Source organism: Phacochoerus africanus, chromosome 5 (assembly GCF_016906955.1).
Source record: "Phacochoerus africanus isolate WHEZ1 chromosome 5, ROS_Pafr_v1, whole genome shotgun sequence".
Taxonomy (NCBI): domain Eukaryota; kingdom Metazoa; phylum Chordata; class Mammalia; order Artiodactyla; family Suidae; genus Phacochoerus; species Phacochoerus africanus.
In genome coordinates, this window is record NC_062548.1 from 98,756,916 (window position 1) to 98,774,591 (window position 17,676).

The following is a 17,676-nucleotide window of genomic DNA, read 5'->3' on the forward strand; positions in this document are numbered from 1 at the left end:
GGCTCCTGGCTCAAAGCAGACACACACTGGGAGATGATCTTACCCAAAGAGGACGCCCAGGCCGGCCCTGACCGCCCTCCTCTATGTCATCACGTGAATTACTCTGAGCCTACAGAAAGGCCTACATGGGTACAAAAGCTTTTCATCTGTGCTTATTTCTGGGACACCAGAGCTACCGCATTGGTCAGGCGTAGGCAGAGATGCTGCTTTCCAAGTTCGAGAACATCTCTGGCCTGGTGAGAGCTTGTTTTCTGAACTTGAACGGGAATGAATAGGAGTTGCATTATGATCATTTGTTAAGTGGAACGACACGCAGCTGTATTGAATCTATGTCTTGTTTAGAGCAAGAGAGAATACTGATAGGTCACTGTATAGAAAATGCATTTTTACGAGAGCACAGAGTAGGATTATAATCTGTAATTACACGTCCATATTTGCTGTACGGAAGAAAGTTATGTTCCCCAAAGTGTTAACAGTGGTTATCTCTGGATGGTGGAATTCTGGTGATTTTTATTTTTACCTCAATGCCTTCCTATAGTATAACTTTTCACAGGGAACGTGTATACTTTCTACCATCAGAAGAAAACAACTACCCTAAACATAATTTTACGGGAGAGACAACTTATGGGGTCTGGGCTGTGTGTGTATGTGTGTTTGGGGGCGGTGTGTGTATGCACACACGTGCTTGCATCATCTCCCTAACCACCCCTATGCTAAAATCTCCCTCCAAGCAATCTGGGGAGCACCGCCCTCCTCCCTGGGGGCCCAGGCACCCCTGGGTGACGTCTGCACATCCCTGCCCTCCCTCCACATCCTGCTCTCCGTCCAGCCGCGTCAGGGAGCTGCCCCCGCACCGGGGGCAGCCATTCAAGAAGCAAGGAAATATTATGCAAGAGCACAGGAAGTCAGAGGAGACAGGATTCTGGGCAGGCCTGGCAAGGAGTCTGTGTGAACTCCACTGAACAAGCGGACTTTGCTCAGCGGGGCCGCAGCCAGCAGAAAGCCTTCCCAGGGCAGCAAGGGAGAGCCGTCCACCTCAGGTCTCTGGCCAGTGGGCGGCCATCCAGAACTTGATGTACCTGATGTAACGCAGATAAACCCAAGTCCCAGTATTTCTACTTTTTTGGCTCAGGTTCAAGGTGACTCCCCAGCGCTCATGCACGGTGACTCACCTCTGATCCACACGGCTCTCCCCCTCCCTCCAAATACGACAGGACTCCATTCAGCAGTTTTTAAGCCTGTTCCTCTCAAGGCCACCAGCTTTCTAGTTCAGTCCTCTCGTTGGCCGCCTCAGATGGAAGGACTCAGTACTTTCAGCAAGTCTGTGTCCACGATGTCATGATGGGACAACCCTGAGGATGTTCATTCATATACACACCCATAAACACACACACATGTGGACAGGAATGCCAGAAGTATGGCCCCTTCTTTTGCAGTAGCTGATGTTTTCCCAGTCCCAATCCAGCTAGCAGGACAGGGATTTACAGCAGCAGCCATCTGACAGATGTGGAAACTGAGGCTCAGAGGAAGAGCATGACAGCTGCAGCATGATGCCATCAGAGTGGGGAGCCAGGCCTCCTTGTTAAAGGTGCTCGCACTCACCCCAGCAGCCCACCTCCTTCTTCCCTGGCATTGGGAGATGAGACACAGCTCCACCTGCTAACACAACTGCTCCCTTTGTGGACAGCGCTGGGCAGCACACATGTGTCCCACCTTAACCCACTTCCTCCTTAAAGGTGGTCCTGCTGTGGTCAGGGACGTGAATGGCAGCCCCTGCTCCCTGGCATCATGCCCTGCCAAGTAATGACTCCCAAGTCTCTGCCCTAATCCACTTCAACAGAACCTCCGCTTGGGGGAAATTACAGGGGAACTGGGGAGGCTTTCTCCAGACCCCCACCGATCACCTTTAACTTCCTTCCCTCAGCACCTGCACACAGGAGTCAGGACCAGGCTTCACTTCACAAGGGAACTGGAACCCTGGGAGGGATCTTTGAGCTTATCTGGTCTGGTTCCTACCTCCTCCCCTGTTTTAAAGATGGAGAAACAGAAGCCAAAGGCCACTCAGGTGGCAAGTAGCGAGCACTCCTCTTTCCATTTCACCAGGCCACAGGAATCCCACTAGACATATAATGGGACATGTCCCAAGCAAAAGGGGCCTATATGTAAGTGGTGGGATAGACAAGACCAGGCAGAAAAGGAACTGAGGTCCCAGGACCCCTCTACTCTCCTCTGCCTCTGGCAGGAGCAGGCAGTGGATTGTGACATACGGAACCCGCCACATAGGGAACGACACCCACCCAGTCACTGCCCCTGGCCTGACAATTGCTAATTGTGGTGAAGACCGACAGTGGCATTCTCCTGGGACTCTGCTGTGCATTTCCAGTCGCCACTGACACACAATGGCCCCTACTCCTCTGGTGTAAATACTGCCAAATAAAACAAACAATAACATCATCCCGACAGAAAAATAAAGTGCCCAGAGAGCCAGCACTGGCCAGTGGAGAGAGGCTGGAACCAGAGGTCTGCTAACATGGACTCCTCTCTTCCCTGGCTTTGCCATGGCAATTTTAGGCTTCAATTATTTCATCTATTTGATAAGAATGGCAGTGACTTTGACCTACATCATGAACGCTGGGGAAAAAGTAAGTACTGAACAAACGCAAGAAATGACAATGCAAGGCCGAGGGCAAAGACCTAGCAACCCTGGAGTCATTATTTCACTTAACAAATATTTAAGGAGCTCCCGTTGTGGCACAATGGAAACAAATCTGACTAGCATCCATGAGGATGCAGGTTCAATCCCTGGCCTTGCTCACTGGGTTAAGGATCCGGCATTGCCATGGGCTGCGGTGTAGGTCGCAGACGTGGCTCGGATCCTCCGTGGCTGTGACGTAGGCCGGCAGCTGTAGCTCCCATTCGACCCCTAGCCTGGGAACCTCCAAATGTTGCCAATGCAGCCCAGAAAAGACAAAAACAAACAAACACAAATATTTAAGGAGCATCTAATAAGTACGCAGTTCTGGCCCAAACACTGAGGATCTAGGGGCTCCCACTCTCAAGGAGCTTACAAACTAGGAAGGGGTGACTGAAAATAAGCAGACACAGGAATTACAGCTTGTGGGAAGTGTTGTCTTTTAAAAAGAAGGAGAAGAAGAAGAAGGAAGAGGAGGAGAAGAAGAGAGCTGGATGTTTCACTGAAGGAGGTCGGGACAGGCTTCCCTGAGGAGGTGAGTTTAAGCTGAAGACCTGAGGCCCACGGGTGTCCAGCTTCGAGGTGGGGCTGAGGGTAGGGCCAGCTCAGGCACAAGAGGTGTCAGGGATGATGCGGATGACAGATCTAAGGCTAGAGTTGAGGGGCCTGCCAAGTTTCATGGTCCCTACGCGGCAGAGCTAGACTCTTCACATGCAGAGCCTCTTCCCACCACCAGTAAAACCAGGAGGCCCAGGCATCTCTAGGCATCAGGGTGCTCCTCACTCTGACACCTCCCAGGAGGCTGTCTGCCCTTTAAAACACCTTGGGCTGGGCAAGGAGACTCTTTGGGGGCTCACCCTTAGGTCTTGCTTGTAGGCACCTGAGCAGAGGTGGTAGGGATATGGTCCTTTAGGCCTAGAGATTTGGGGGTGTTAAATCAAAGGACTTATTCCTGCTGTAACAGAATGGCAGCTGGCACAGACCCTCATCTCCCAAGTGAGGGCAGAACAGGCCAGGCGTGGAAAGCGGCACATCTGAGGTCAGACCATTTTTTCAGAAGTCCTGGAAGGTCCCTTGGTCTCTTGCGTTATCAGACTTCCTTACATCTTAAGAGATGGAAAAAACACACCTCATACTCAAAAACTACTACTGGTGAGAGCCCGCAATCCTGAAGAGGCCAGCTGGGGTTGCGGGGTGGGTGTTCAAGGCTTGAGAGCAGGCATCTCCCTTTAGAATCTGCTAAGACTCCCTCCCAACTGTGGTCAAATCTCTCCAGTGGGTAATGATGGGCCAAATGATTATATTGCTGTGCTTGTTAATAATGAGGCCTTAATGGTCTGTACTTTATACTTTTCAAAGGTCTTTCTACTGAGATCGTGGTTGCAAAAATGCTTTTTAGGAAGTTCCCTTGTGGCACAGGCAGTTTAAGGAGGCTGCAACTGCAGCGGCAGGTTCAATCCCTAGCTCAGGAACGTCCATAGGCCACAGGCACGGTCAAAAAAAAAAAAAAAGACTTTCTAAAGTGTAATATGCTTCTAAAATGAGCAGTTTTATTGAAACTCTAGCCCATTTCAAACTTGCTCTCACACTGCTCTTAGGAAACAGTGTGCCCTGCCTCCGCTTAGGCATGGGAAACCTACAGAGAGGGTAAATTATCTTTCTAGGTCATACAAGTCAGAAAAAGACCTAGAACAGTCTCTCAGAGTCCTAGAGACTTTTGAGAGCTTCTCTGAACCTCCTGTGGAGGCTGGCTCTGCTGGGGACACAGAGGAAGTAAAAGTGGCCCTGGGGGCATTTGCAATCTGGCGAGACAGGGGCTAAAGAAATATGGATCTCCTGTGGTCATCCCCTGACGCTAATTTTGGAGGCAAAGGAATTCAAGTGGGTGAACGTTTGTCCCTTTCCAAAATAAACATGTGCTCTGCCTTGGCCCAGAAGATCCAACTCCAGGAGAATTAAGTTACGTCATTCCCCTTGTCATGTCTAGAGCCATACAAGAGCTACAGGTGGCCCAGAATCACAAGGCTTATGTTGACTCTGAGTGTGGAAAATGGTTCGAATGTGCTTGCATGAATGACCCGGGAAAGAAAGAATCAACAGTCACGGTCCCCTCAGACTCCTCTCGGCCCTCTCTCCGTGCTCTGGTCACCAGGACTTCTCCGTGACCCGCAGCCTCTGTGACCACACCACTGCCAAGTGCATCACCTCACCAACCCAAGTGGGAGAAACAGTTTGCTAGGAGTTTAGCAGAGGCATAATTGTTATTTTTCAAGGGTACTTATACTTTGGAAAGAAAAAGAAAAGAAAGAAAAAGAAAAACCAGAGAGGAATAGACATGGGAAGTTCACAGGTTTCCTACCCTGACGGTGTCATCCCAGGTCAGCCTGGTGCAGCTTGGTTATTTATTTACTTATTTTTTGTCATTTTAGGGCCACACCCACAGCGTATGGAAGTTCCCAGGCTAGGGGTCGAATAGGAGCTGCACCTGCTAGCCTACGCCTCAGACACAGCAACGCAGGATCCCAGCCGCATCTGTGACCTACACCACAGCCCACAGCAACGCCAGAGGCTTAATCCACTGAGTGAGGCCAGGGATCGAACCTGCGTACTCATGCATCCTAATCGGGTTCATTATCACTGAGCCATGATGGGAACTCCCAGGTTGGTTATTTAGATGACCCTCCTCTCCTGTCTGGGGACCCACCTGGAACTGTGGATAAGGAGACGCCAGACTCGCTTTCTAGCTCTGGCGAGATTTTCATAAGCACCACTCCCTGGCCCATGGGCTTTCTCAGGATGTCCCTGAGGCCACCTCCCCGGACTGCCTGAGGCCCAGACAACCCCTAGGGCTGGCTGCACTGGGCTCTCTGCTCTCTGCTGCCCGCCCTCCAGGACGAGGAAGGGTCCATCCACCTGGCTCCAGCGGGCCCTTGCTGGGCTCAGGCCCAAGGTTCAGCAGCCGGCACAGAGCGGGCATCTATCTCGATGTGAGCAAACCAATGAACAATGCAATCCTCCTTGGGATGGGGAGCCATTTCCCAGCTCGACAACCAGGTACTGATCCCTGAGGGGTTGGGAAAGGAAGAAAAGATGAGTCCTGCAGTTGTCACAATGAGATTAAATTCCAAGCCAAGAGCTTTCAGAAGCAGCAGCCTCCCTCGAAGTACCATTGGACAGGGTGTGCTCAAGTGACTTGCTTGGCCTTTGCTGGTCCCCGGTGTGGGAACTGCTCCAGGGGTTTGGGATCTCTGGCCAAGGCCCTGCTCACAAGTGTCCAGCCATGACCTCAAGCGCTTTTAAATACCTCCAGGAGAAAGGTTATGCCTGCTGGGGGAGGGAAGGGCCCTAGCTTCCCTACCCAGGGGGGCCCTGGAAAGATGGCTCCTCTTTTCTCTGGCTTCATCTGTCCAAGAACTCCAGAGTTCAGGCTTTAGGGAATGTGCAGCCACACACGCGAGAGGAGAAGGTCAGGGAACAGCTGAGCTGCAGCTCTGTGCAGGGAATGCAGTTACCAGGGACCAGTAAACACTGACAAAAAGCATGGCTGTCTCTCTCCCTACAAAGAGTAGAGCATTGAAGGGCCTGTTCTATCTTTCTAAAGATTGAAAAACCTAGACTCTGCAATGACCAAGGGCAAGAGGGGATAGAGTGAAAGTCCCTCTCAAATTACGAAGGGGACAGAGGCTTTACCATCAAAATGAGAACACAGAACAAGGGCACCACACCCCTCCACGGAGCCTGATGAAGATACTTTAGAATATAGTAAGCTGTCCCCTCCCAGTGCCCCCACTCTGGGTGCCGGGAGGCATGTATTACCCTCAGAAGTGGTACAGAAGAAATATATTCCACAGCAATCTGGGCACATTTGCAGATTACTGACTTCCTAAGGGATGCAGGGGGACATTCTTCGCCTTTGAGGTCATTCTTATGAAGGACAACCATGGCACTCGCCAACCGCCCACTGCTGCTCACACCACAGCCAGGTTTCATCTCTTGTTGGAAGATAACAGAGGTACCCTGAGCAGCTCCCTTAGGTTCTAAAATTCCCAAGAGAAGCAGGTTCTGCTCCTGTGACCCCAAGGCAGCCCTAAAAGTCCTGCACAACATGACTTAAGAAGAACTGTCCCTGACCTCCCAATACCAGCCTGGGCCTGGTCTCCATCTCCCATCCATTAACGGAGCTCTGGAGGGAGCCCGCCCACCAGCTCTGGCCCACACACCCTGATTATTCCTACCTCCGCATTTGACTCCAGCTGCTCTCCGCCACGAGAATGTCCCATGCCCATCCGCCTATCCAACTTCTATCTAATCTTCAAGACCTAGATCTCAATGTCCCTCCATTAAACCTCCCTCTCATCTATGCTGATTACTTCCTTTTCTACCTATTCACAACACACAGGATCTATTTACTCTTATTTACACTCAATTACTATCAATCTTCCACAGTTTGCTCAAATGTGTTATCTGAGCTAGCTCTAGCTTTCTAACAAGATAACAGCATTATAAAGATGGGGCTAGGACAACCATTAACATAAACCATCTCGTGCTATTTGAAACAAATCCCTTAGCAATCCCTGGACTCACCAACTAGACTATAAGCCCCCTGAGTGCAAGGTCCTTCTAATGGCTTTTTGTAACCTCACTACGTAGTAGCATGGCACCTGAATTTATTTGGTGGGCAACCCAGAAATGTTTGCACACAGTGATGACTGGCGGTGACGGTATCCCCACAAGCTTCACTACATACATGGTGGGTGATGGGTCATGAAGGAGGATGGGCAAGTTGATCTGGGCAAAGGTTTCTCCCTAAATCTGCAGCCCTTTGCACTAATAAGCCCAAAGTTCCTGACTTGGAATGAGTCACAGAATTACTGAGTCTGCAAACAATTACTGGGCACCAAATGTGAGCCTCTGTTCTGGGTGCTGTGGGAGGAAAGAACAGAAAAAGATAACTAGGCTTCTGCTCCTGAAGGGCTCACCACCTAAGAGGTGATCAGGGACAGACATGAATGAGCGCGCGCACACACACACACACACACACACACACACACTGGAAAGCAAGTGGTAAAAGCATATCAGTAATAAAACACAGACTGAAGACCATAAACATGCAGGGGTAACCAACGTGCAACAAATCAGGAAGGCTCCACAGGGAAGATGATTTCTAAACTGAGAGCAGTTTCTTCCCTACACACATTTTCCCGCCTGGCTTTTTTAAACTTTAACCTGGAGGACTTTGTTGTTTGCCGGTACTTGCCTTGGTGTATTGGGCATTCTCGAAGTGAAGTACTGATTCACAGTACTAGCCTAATGTTTGCATTTGACGTAAAATCATGCATTAACCAGACCTGCCTGTGGTCTTGTGTTTGCTTCCCCTTTCCTTTCTCTTCTTTTATTAAAGGAAAATGAATAAAGGGCTCAAATCTATGTGAATAAGAAAAGCAGAGCCCACGAGGCAGGCTTTCTAAGGGATCCAAGAGATATCAACAAAGCAACTCTATGATTTTTAAAAAATTAAACATGATTTTAGGGACTCAAAATATGCAAGGTGTTACAAGGCACACCAGAAAATTAGACATCCTTGCCCTTGAGCAACATGCAGTGTTGCTGGAAAAGCAAGAATACATAAAATAGCATTAGATAACAAGGAAAAAGAATCAGGCAGGCTCTCTGGCAAATGTAACCAAGAGCTAGGAAGTTGTGTGGGACTTGGTGGATTCAGGATCACACTAGGAAAGGGCGGGCTATCTGAGTAGAAAGAGAAGTCAGGAGAGCATCCACGATGGAGGGACTGGGGTGAGGGGGTAGAGGGGGGAAGGAGACCTGTGACGTGGTGTGAACTAGCCCTTGGGGCAGAGCGAGGAGATCCGGCATATTTGGGGCTCACGAGGCATGTTGGGTGATGGTGAATGGGGTGAGGGGGCTGGAGTGGGGTCTCTCATTGCCAGTGAGATGAACTCTCACCGCTATGTAGGCTTCCCCACTTGGGAAGAAAACTGGACCATGGATCCACATCTTCGTTCAGGTACTGAGTGTGTCTAGCTAACCCCCGGATATCTTTCAGAGAAACACTCAAATCCACAAAAGGAACCCCTTTCCCACCTGAGACTCTCTGTGCTCCAAGGACATGGCAACCCTGCCTAAAATAGGGCATTATCAGCACCATGCAAACCTGTTCTGGGAGGCTAGAAAAACTATTTTAGCAGCCAGGCTGTTTCCCAGTCAGTGAGATAGCAGGGAAATGCTTGGGGCACCAATTTCCACCAAACACCAGAAAGCACGGGGTGGGGGCACACACAGTGGACCAGGATTTCCCTGACTTCCTGGCCACCCTGAAAAGCCTTGGCAAATGTGAGGGCATCTAAGCTGCACCAGGACATGCAGAGTGAAGCCAGGAAAGCCCAATGTCTGTGAAGGAGCTGGTTGCCGTGCCCACCTACTGTTAATTCTCCTAAATCCCTGGTAGAGAAGGAAAGTCAGACTCCTGCTGCATGGTGATATGGTTACATTTATAGAAGCTCCCTTGTCACCGGCGAAACGTGACCTTCATACTCTTCTTATCTCAATATCTAGATAAACATTTGTTGTGCAAGCACACAAATAAAGGTTCTAAAGGTGAAATGTGGTGTGTCCAGTAAGACCACGCTGTTCCAAACCCAGGCACCACAAAGCCCTTTCGGCTCTGCAGATGACTGCTCTTTCTCTTTACCCTGGGCACCAAAATTAGCTTCATCAACCTCAGCCAGTGCTGGAGTGAAGGCTGCCATTCTAAAATAGCATCTGAGAACTCTTGGTAACACAGGAGAGAAACACAAGGGTACAGTGGTTTATAGACACTGAAGCAAGCAATTTCACTGGAGTGCTTCTTAAACCAAACACAAAGGAAAGGGGCATGATCTGGGTTTATTCTGGAATCTTTAGAGTGAATGATATTCTTCTAGCTCCCTGAACTGTCCACATGGCCTATTTTGTAGATCATGATTTGCTCAAGTATGATTACTATTTTCATCCCGAGGTCTTATGTTCATAAGACAATGGTTATCAAATAGCTTGGGCTTTACTAACTTGCACAGTCCTATTATTTCTAGAATATTCTGTGAAAACATCACATGCCCCATTTCCTTATATATGTGACCATCCAGAATTGACTTTTTAAATTTTGTTTCGAAATTCTGAAGACCATCTTCAAACTGGCCCTCACAAGCATAATTTTCTGTTGTTTCCACTTGGAATTCATAAACAGAGCCAAGCAACCGATGCTGTGTGCGCAGTTAAAGCCATTCTTTCCTGCCTGCCTATGACGTATTTTCCAGAACAATCTTTCCCAATACTCCAAAGTGCTTCAGCAACAGGAAGTTGTAAAGGTAGGAAGAAGGCCTGTAAATATTTGCTACAATTACTCATTCGTAATGAGTGTAGTTAGCATTGAAGTTTGAGTCACCCTTTTTGTGCTCGTGCTCCTTCATTCCCTTGTAACAGAAGCCCGAGGGGACACCTGGGTCCAGCTCTAGGTTTCATTGCAGGCTGTGTGGTTTGCTTCTTTCTCCAGCTCAATTGCCCAAATATAAAATTAGTATAAAATGTTATCCTTCCTTCCCTCTGCCTTCTACCCAGAGGTAGTCTTATATAAACGGGCAACAATGTGGAAAACTGTTATCAAGGGAAAAATACATGTTTTTGTTAATACATATGCAACATCAAGAGAGAGAGAGACATCTTTTCGACTATAAACCTAGCATAGTGATTTCAATGGTTACCAACAACAACAAAAAACCCAAATACCAATAAAAAAAAAAATACTGATTTTGTGTTTTTGATTTAGGGCTGCACCCGAGGCATATGGAAGTTCCCAGGCTAGGGGTCGAATTGGAGCTGCAGCTGCTGGCCTATGCCACAGCCACAGCAACTCGGGATCTGAGCCACGTCTGTGACTACAGCATAGCTCATGGCAACGCTGGATCCTTAATCCACTGAGTGAGGCCAGGGATTGATCCCGAATCCTCATGGATGTTATTTGGGTTTGTTTCTGTTGAACCACAGCAGGAACTCCTAACTGATGTATTTTTAAAGGGTTTATAAAATGCTTCTGAATGGTCTCAGGTTGAGGCCACGTATCCCCTTTATTCACAGTGAACCACACACTCGCCACAGTTAAAGGCCAAGAGCCAGGAGACTCAGACTGAAAATAAGACCAAACGAGTCAATGAGGCTGTTACAGAGTGATGAACCTCCAAAAAGACTATCATATCGGCTGTACCTCCAGCATTTGTGGGCAGCTAACACAGCAGTGGGGCTTAGTTAACGTCCAGCATCACAATCAGGAGTGTGGAAGGTGGAGTCATTTCCCACCTATGTGTTTTATTACACAACCTCACCCCCAATAAAATCAAATCTGTTATGATTCCTTGCACTAACCTCTCAGGTTTGATATTTTTCATTGGAGGGTGCCGTGGAGATGGGATGCAGGAAGTCACTGGAGGAATATAAGAAGAGATTTCTAATAATCTATTTCCTTGGCTTTGCAAAATTGGGAAAATGCCAGACAGTGGCATGACAAGTCAATATATATATTTTGACGGGGTCATTTTCCTTACTGACAAGGCACTCTTTCTGAAATATCTGTCCACATAAGACAAAGAACTGCTTCCCCGAGTCATTATCTCTCTTAGAAGTTACCTATAACTAAAACTGAAGAATTTTTCCAGGTGAAGGGGAAGAAATGTGTCTTCTGGGAACACGAAAAGATTAGGATGGTCACGCCATATAATGAGAGTCGTGCTGATATACAAGTGGTTCCTGGGAACAGTTGAAGGCAGTCAGGCAAACCTATATTCTTGAGGACTTCGGAAAAAACAGGACCACTTAGAAGTAGATAACATTCTGGTCCATTCCACACCTGTGCCCTTGGCTCCGGAGAGTTCCCATGGCTCTGTTATTCTTCTTGGCTTCACACTTGCAGATCAGTTCTGTGGCTTCAAGAGTGGGACCAGACCCTTGGTGATAAACTGCACTCGACCTCTACTTTATTTTTCTTTTAGGGCGGCACCTTCGTCATATGGAAATTCCCAGGCTAGGGGTCAGATTGGAGCTGCAGTTGCCAGGCTATGCCACAGCCACAGCAACACCAGATCTGAGTCACATCTGCAACCTACGCTGCAGCTCACAGCAATGCTAGATCCTTAACCCACTGAGCAAGGCCAGGGATCGAACCTGCATCCTCATAGATACTAGTCAGATTCTTAGCCCATGGAGCCACAATGGGACCTCCTCAACCTCCACTTTAAAATCACAGATGCTGTGAGTGGCATGCCATGCATGGCCACCATATCTAGGGTGAAATGCAACTGCCAAGATAGCTTGTTTCTCCCCCTATTATAATATGTTCACGCAATTGTGTTTTACAGCACTGGGAAAACTCAAGAAGCCCTTCTAGGTTCACAGTGCAGAGGCCAATGGTATGATGACTGTGAAAGCTTGGGGCTCATCAGAGAAAGGGCTCTATAAAAATGCAGCATATTATTATTGCAACAGTCATAGCTATTCTTTATTCCCCCATCCATTCTTTCCTTCCTGTGCTTGGAATTTCAAAAGATCAAAAGAGCCAGAGGAAGTCTTGTGCATCTTGACGTGGAGATGGATCTTCAGAAGCCACAGAGGAAGAGCTTCTAACAGGTTATTCTGCACAATGGAGTCCAAAGGTTAGAGTGATAATTGAAGTCTTGCCACCTGTTAAGAGTGGAAGGTGGAAAGCTTTGAACTTCTTGGGAGCAGCAGAGCACCATCTCTTGTCAGAGCAGAGGAAAATCCATGAAAAATAAAGAGTTTCCAGAGCTTCTAAGTCACCCTTCAGATCTTCAAGCCTTGTCTGTGTGTTAGGTTCAACATAAGCGAAGAGTCACAAAACAGAAAAGCAATTATAATAATCGCTAATACAACAACAAAAGTAGTGATTATTTCTAAAGTACTTACCATGGGTCAGGCATGGTATTAGATGCTTTATAGATAATCTCGGGTAAGGTAAGGCGGCGTAGATCACTGGTAAGACTACAGGGAGCTGGAGACACTTTGCCCCATTCCAATCCTGGCCCCGCCCATACTACCTATTTGACCTCTGGCAGTTCACCTTTCTATGCCTCAGCTTTTCCATCAGTGAAATGGGGATGACAATAACAGGGTTTATCTCACAGGTTGTCATGAAGATTCAAAAAAGTTCACCCATGGAAAGTTCTGAGGATGGTGCCTACACAAATAAGATTAAGTGTTGGAGTTTTTTGTTTTGTCCTACAGCAGATAAAACGTCCATTAAAGACACATACATTCCTAATGCCTAAGAGAACCAACGATAACTGGTTCAGGATGATGCAAAAGTTGAGGATAACACTTCATGGCCATTTTAAGAAGTAGTAACAACACCACACCAGAACTAAGCCTGCGCAGGGAGCTCAGCTCCCCTTTCCCCCATTACTGAGGGCAGACATGTGGGTGGACTGACAGGTGGGTACAGGTAAGCTACACCACAGAATCTTTACCGGATGCACATGCCAACCTCCATCCCCATCTCCACGACCGGGAGAGACCTTGGCAGTAAAATACAGGACCTCTCTAAGGCTGGAAGAGTAAGATACTGGAAGGTAAGGCAGTCACCGAATCAGACATCCAAGAGCAAGGGCTGGCCTTTTTCAGATCCCAGAACTTTTGAAAGGCCATTAGAGCTAAACAGACTTCCTCTGGGGGAAGAAATGCCTTCATGCCTAATACCACATTATGAGCCAACTTCAGAAGCTCACAGCCCTCGGAAGCCCATTCACAAAGCCCAGATTATGATGCTTCCTCTCCCTTCTTGGTCTTCCTGGAATCACAGCTGCCTCCCCTCCACTATTATCCTAGGTGGGACCTGAATCTCTGTCCCTATCACTTCAAGACCCTACTAGACGCCTCCCTCCATGCCCCTCACCCAAAGCAATGTGCAAAGAACAGCAAACATTCAACCCCGGGGGCCTTTCTGTCTGTAGTGCAGAAGAACATGACAGGGCATACTCTCGAACCCTCCACTTTCCACTACTCTCATTACCCTGACTACTCCCCATATGACCTTCCCTCAGAGCCAGTCTTCAGGCTAGTGATCAGGGCCTACCCTGTGTGACTCCAGGGAAAACTAAGAATCCATTCTGCTAAACACACATAGTACTTTCCAATACTTGTGTTTGCGGTTATTGCCTACAATGCCATTAAGAATGTCTTCTCTTTAGCTTCAAAAGATTTGTTCTCAACAGAAAAGTCACAGGTAGGCTGCCTGCTACCCATATTTTTAGTTACGCTTCCTCAAGTGTCCTCCCCACCCCCTCGATCAAACTAGCAACTTGAAGACAAGGACTACATCCCTTTTTCCTTAGTGCCTCTCCAGCATCTTATCCAGAGAGGGAGCAGGCATTCAATATGCATTTGTTGTCTTATTGGTTTATAGCATGGTGTGAATAGCAGAGCTGGTTTTCATCATGAGAGTAGATATTGGTACTGGGGAAGAGGGGGGTAAAATGTACTGGGGACCTTGCAATCAAACACTGCTAACTTTACAGTGTGGGCAAAAGTCCTACCTGTTATGAACTCTCAGTGATGGTCATACCAGAAGCGAAAGGGAAGATTACACTAGGTTAAAATAAAAAGGAAAATTCCTATTGGCATGGGAGAGAACTGAGGAAAATACCCCCCAAAAGCGAATACTACTGAAAAGATTTCCTGAGAAGTGGAACGCCTGAATCTTGAGATAATTAATAAGAGCAAATATTTTCAAATGTACTGGGCTAAAAATCCTGGAGCACTAAGAAATGCCTAGAAAGTTGAGGATTCTCTCCTACACACATACACACACACACACATACACACACACACACAGAGAGACAGAGACAGACAGAGGGACAGGACAGACTGATTGATTTACATTTAAAGTGAATTAAACAGTTGGAGTCTCATGGCTCACTCCTAGTGAAAATGCCAACTTCTTCAGTATAGGAACCAATCTAATAGCTGCCTGAATGTCTCTGCTGACAGGGAGTTCTATACTTCACAAAGCAATCTGCACCACTGGGGAACAGGCTTTATTTAACGAGGTGCACCTATAAGTAAATTTTTTCTAAATGAAATAAAGGGAGAATGCTAAAACAATGAATTCATACTTCCTAAAGTTTATACACACTGGGACCGGCATCAACCCTCCTTCCTTTTTTGCAGCCTAAAGTTTTTAAAATAATAATCCAGAAAAGCAAATCTCTTTTCCACAAGGTTCAGTGGTTTGGAGTGGGTGAAGGGAGGGCACTCAAATCCTTTGGAAATCATCCTCACCATCTAGCAGCATTTCAAGGCTGGGGATACTGTTTTGTCAATAATAAGGAAATGCACACTTGGTTTAAATGAACCTGGGTTCTGATTCTTACCTTCACTAACTCTTCTTATTATTAGAGACAACACTTAACCTCTCTGAGCCTCGATTTCCTCATGCAGAAAGAGAAACATTTGACTAGATGATTTTCATGGTCTCTTACAAAATAACTGTAAGCATCCCATCAGCAACACTGAAAAAAACTAGGCACAGCATTCTTTTGAACTTCACAAAGCTGTATGAATTAAAGTTTATTTACCTGGACCCATAGTGTGTTACATCAATTCCTTATTATACCTGCATCCTGGTAACATAACTGGAAACAGGTATCAAATGCTGAAGGAATAGTTATAGAAAATCTAATTAGATGGAGAAACACTGTCCAGCAATATTTTTGCCTTCAGAACTAAAAAAAATGTGAACTTTGATTTCAGTTTAGCAGAGGAAGAATTACATTCATCCAGCTGGCAGGGGGAAGAAGAGATACAAAATTTCTGCTCCAGGCATCTCTGATCATCCTTCCACCAAAGGCTCTATGCTAAGCAATAGAAGCCTTCTAGAAAGGTGCTCTGAGCTGGGTCTGGCTTTGGGAATGGACTTTGATCCCTGATTATCCAAAGATCTCATTTACTTTCCCAAACCACTCTACGGAGCTCCAGGTCCCTAAGAACTTTCAGACTCTTTTCTCCCCCCAGGGAAGGGACTCAGAAATTGTTTTATTAGGAAGCAAGTCACCCAGACACTTTCTAGCTCTTCACAGAACCAAGACCCTTAATTAATGAAATCTTCACTTCCCTCCAGACAGATGAGTGCAGAAAGGTACAGCAGTCTTAACAAGCTTCAGCTTCTGGCCATCTGTGATGCCACTAGGAATGCCCGCTACCACTAAAAAGCACTCATTGAAACTTTCTATCCAGGCCAGCTGGCCCAGCCAATGTTTAGCAAGCAAACTCTTTATTATTAAACATTAACATCTCCATCGACGCATGAACGTTCTGGAACAAAATAATCCTGCCCACTTCTTGAAAGGCTGTTGTTGGAAAGAATGTTGCAAATAAATGTCCCATGTATCTTGAATTTCGGGGCAAAAATGGCTCTGCTGAAACCAGAAGAATCACAACCTAAGAACCTATAGGAAGAGTCCTAATATAAATGCCTCCATGGCAGGTGTCACACAGAACTTGTGAAGTACTCTGGCAAAGCGAAGGACCACCACTGACATGATACACCAACTTTCAATGCACTAGTTTCACATATTTAATTACACCATGGTCCTGCAAGGAGTCTGCCCCCAGCAAATGGAGCCAGACTAGAAAAGTAAATATATCTCAAAACAATTGGCCCATCAGGAATTGGACAATCTTTCATGGGGCTCTAGATGGCGAGAGACACACTGTTTGCCCCGGCAGTTTGCGACATAGAAATCAAGGCAAGTCACAGACAGCGACATGCGGGGCTGCTGGCTCTGGCCTCCTAGGCAGTCCCTAGGCAACCCCCACAGTGGTTCTTAAACCTGCCACTCTTGCAAATAATTCGGAGTTTGATTACCCATTTTTTTTCCTGCTCTGATTCTGGTTTCCTCTATCTCTAACGAAAGAGGCGCTACAGTGTGTCGAAATAATGTTTCCCTGCTCCCAAGTTTCTTGCGACGATTAATATGCATAATAGCACAGGACCCAGCGCTGAGCCGCGCTGGAGAAGCTGACACTTCACACATCTGTCAAGATAACCATCAGGCTCCACCTCTGAGATTGCAACATTTACCGATAGGCATCACAGTTGTAAAATGTACAATAAGTTCCCTCTGTGGCTCCGGAGCCCAGCGCGCGCGCAGAGGAGCTGACTCTAACTTTGCTTTTTGATTGTTCAGTCATTGTTACTGGCAGGCAATATTGGTTTTACAAACTGTTTTGGAATCTTAGTCTCTTCCCTGCATCAATGCCCTGCAAAGACCCAGGACTCCAGGGCTGCTCGAAGGGGAGGCCGCGGGGGCTGTGAGCCGGCTCCTGTCTCAGGGTCCAGAGCGGCCGGGGCCAGGCTCCCTCACCCATCTCAGGCCTGGGGGCGCCACCGTGACGCGGAAGGGGGAGCTGCGGCCGCGAACCCGAAGCTGGGCTCAATCCCCTCCCCCCAGCGATCCGGAGTGAAGGGCCCGGGCGCTCCGCCAGAACGGGCGCGATTCGCTCCCCTTTATCAAATTCTTATCGGTGCCCCGAGGTGGGAACAGCCGCTTTCGACTAGAGGATACACGGCTTCTGGCTCTGGTCCCGCAGTGGAAGTCGGAACAAGAGCAAATCAACCCAAGCAATGAACTCTTCGGGCTCCCAGGCTCCAGTCCAGTTACCCCCGCCCTTCGAGGCCGGATCCCCCGATCCCCGCACCACCCCATGATCGCCCAGCCGTTGACCTAGAGAGGCTCAGGTCCTTCAACCCGCCGCGCGTTGGATTCCCCTTCCCCGCACCCTAGCCCCGCCAAGCCTCCGTCGAAATCAGGGCTGAAAAATCCAATTCTGCTGGGGCAGGATGAGTGTAGGCTGGGAAGGGAGGAGGACCAGGCGGCAAGCCGGGCACGGTTTCGGGAGGTGAGGCAGTTTTCACGCCTGTGCGC

The 17,676-nt window shown here is 47.7% G+C and overlaps 1 protein-coding gene across 1 annotated transcript in view; it reads right to left on the minus strand.

Moving 5' to 3' along the window:
• The window catches only part of EPAS1 (endothelial PAS domain protein 1), an 88,576-nt gene that overhangs the window by 69,470 nt on the left and 1,430 nt on the right, over positions 1 to 17,676 (minus strand). The window lies entirely within an intron of this gene.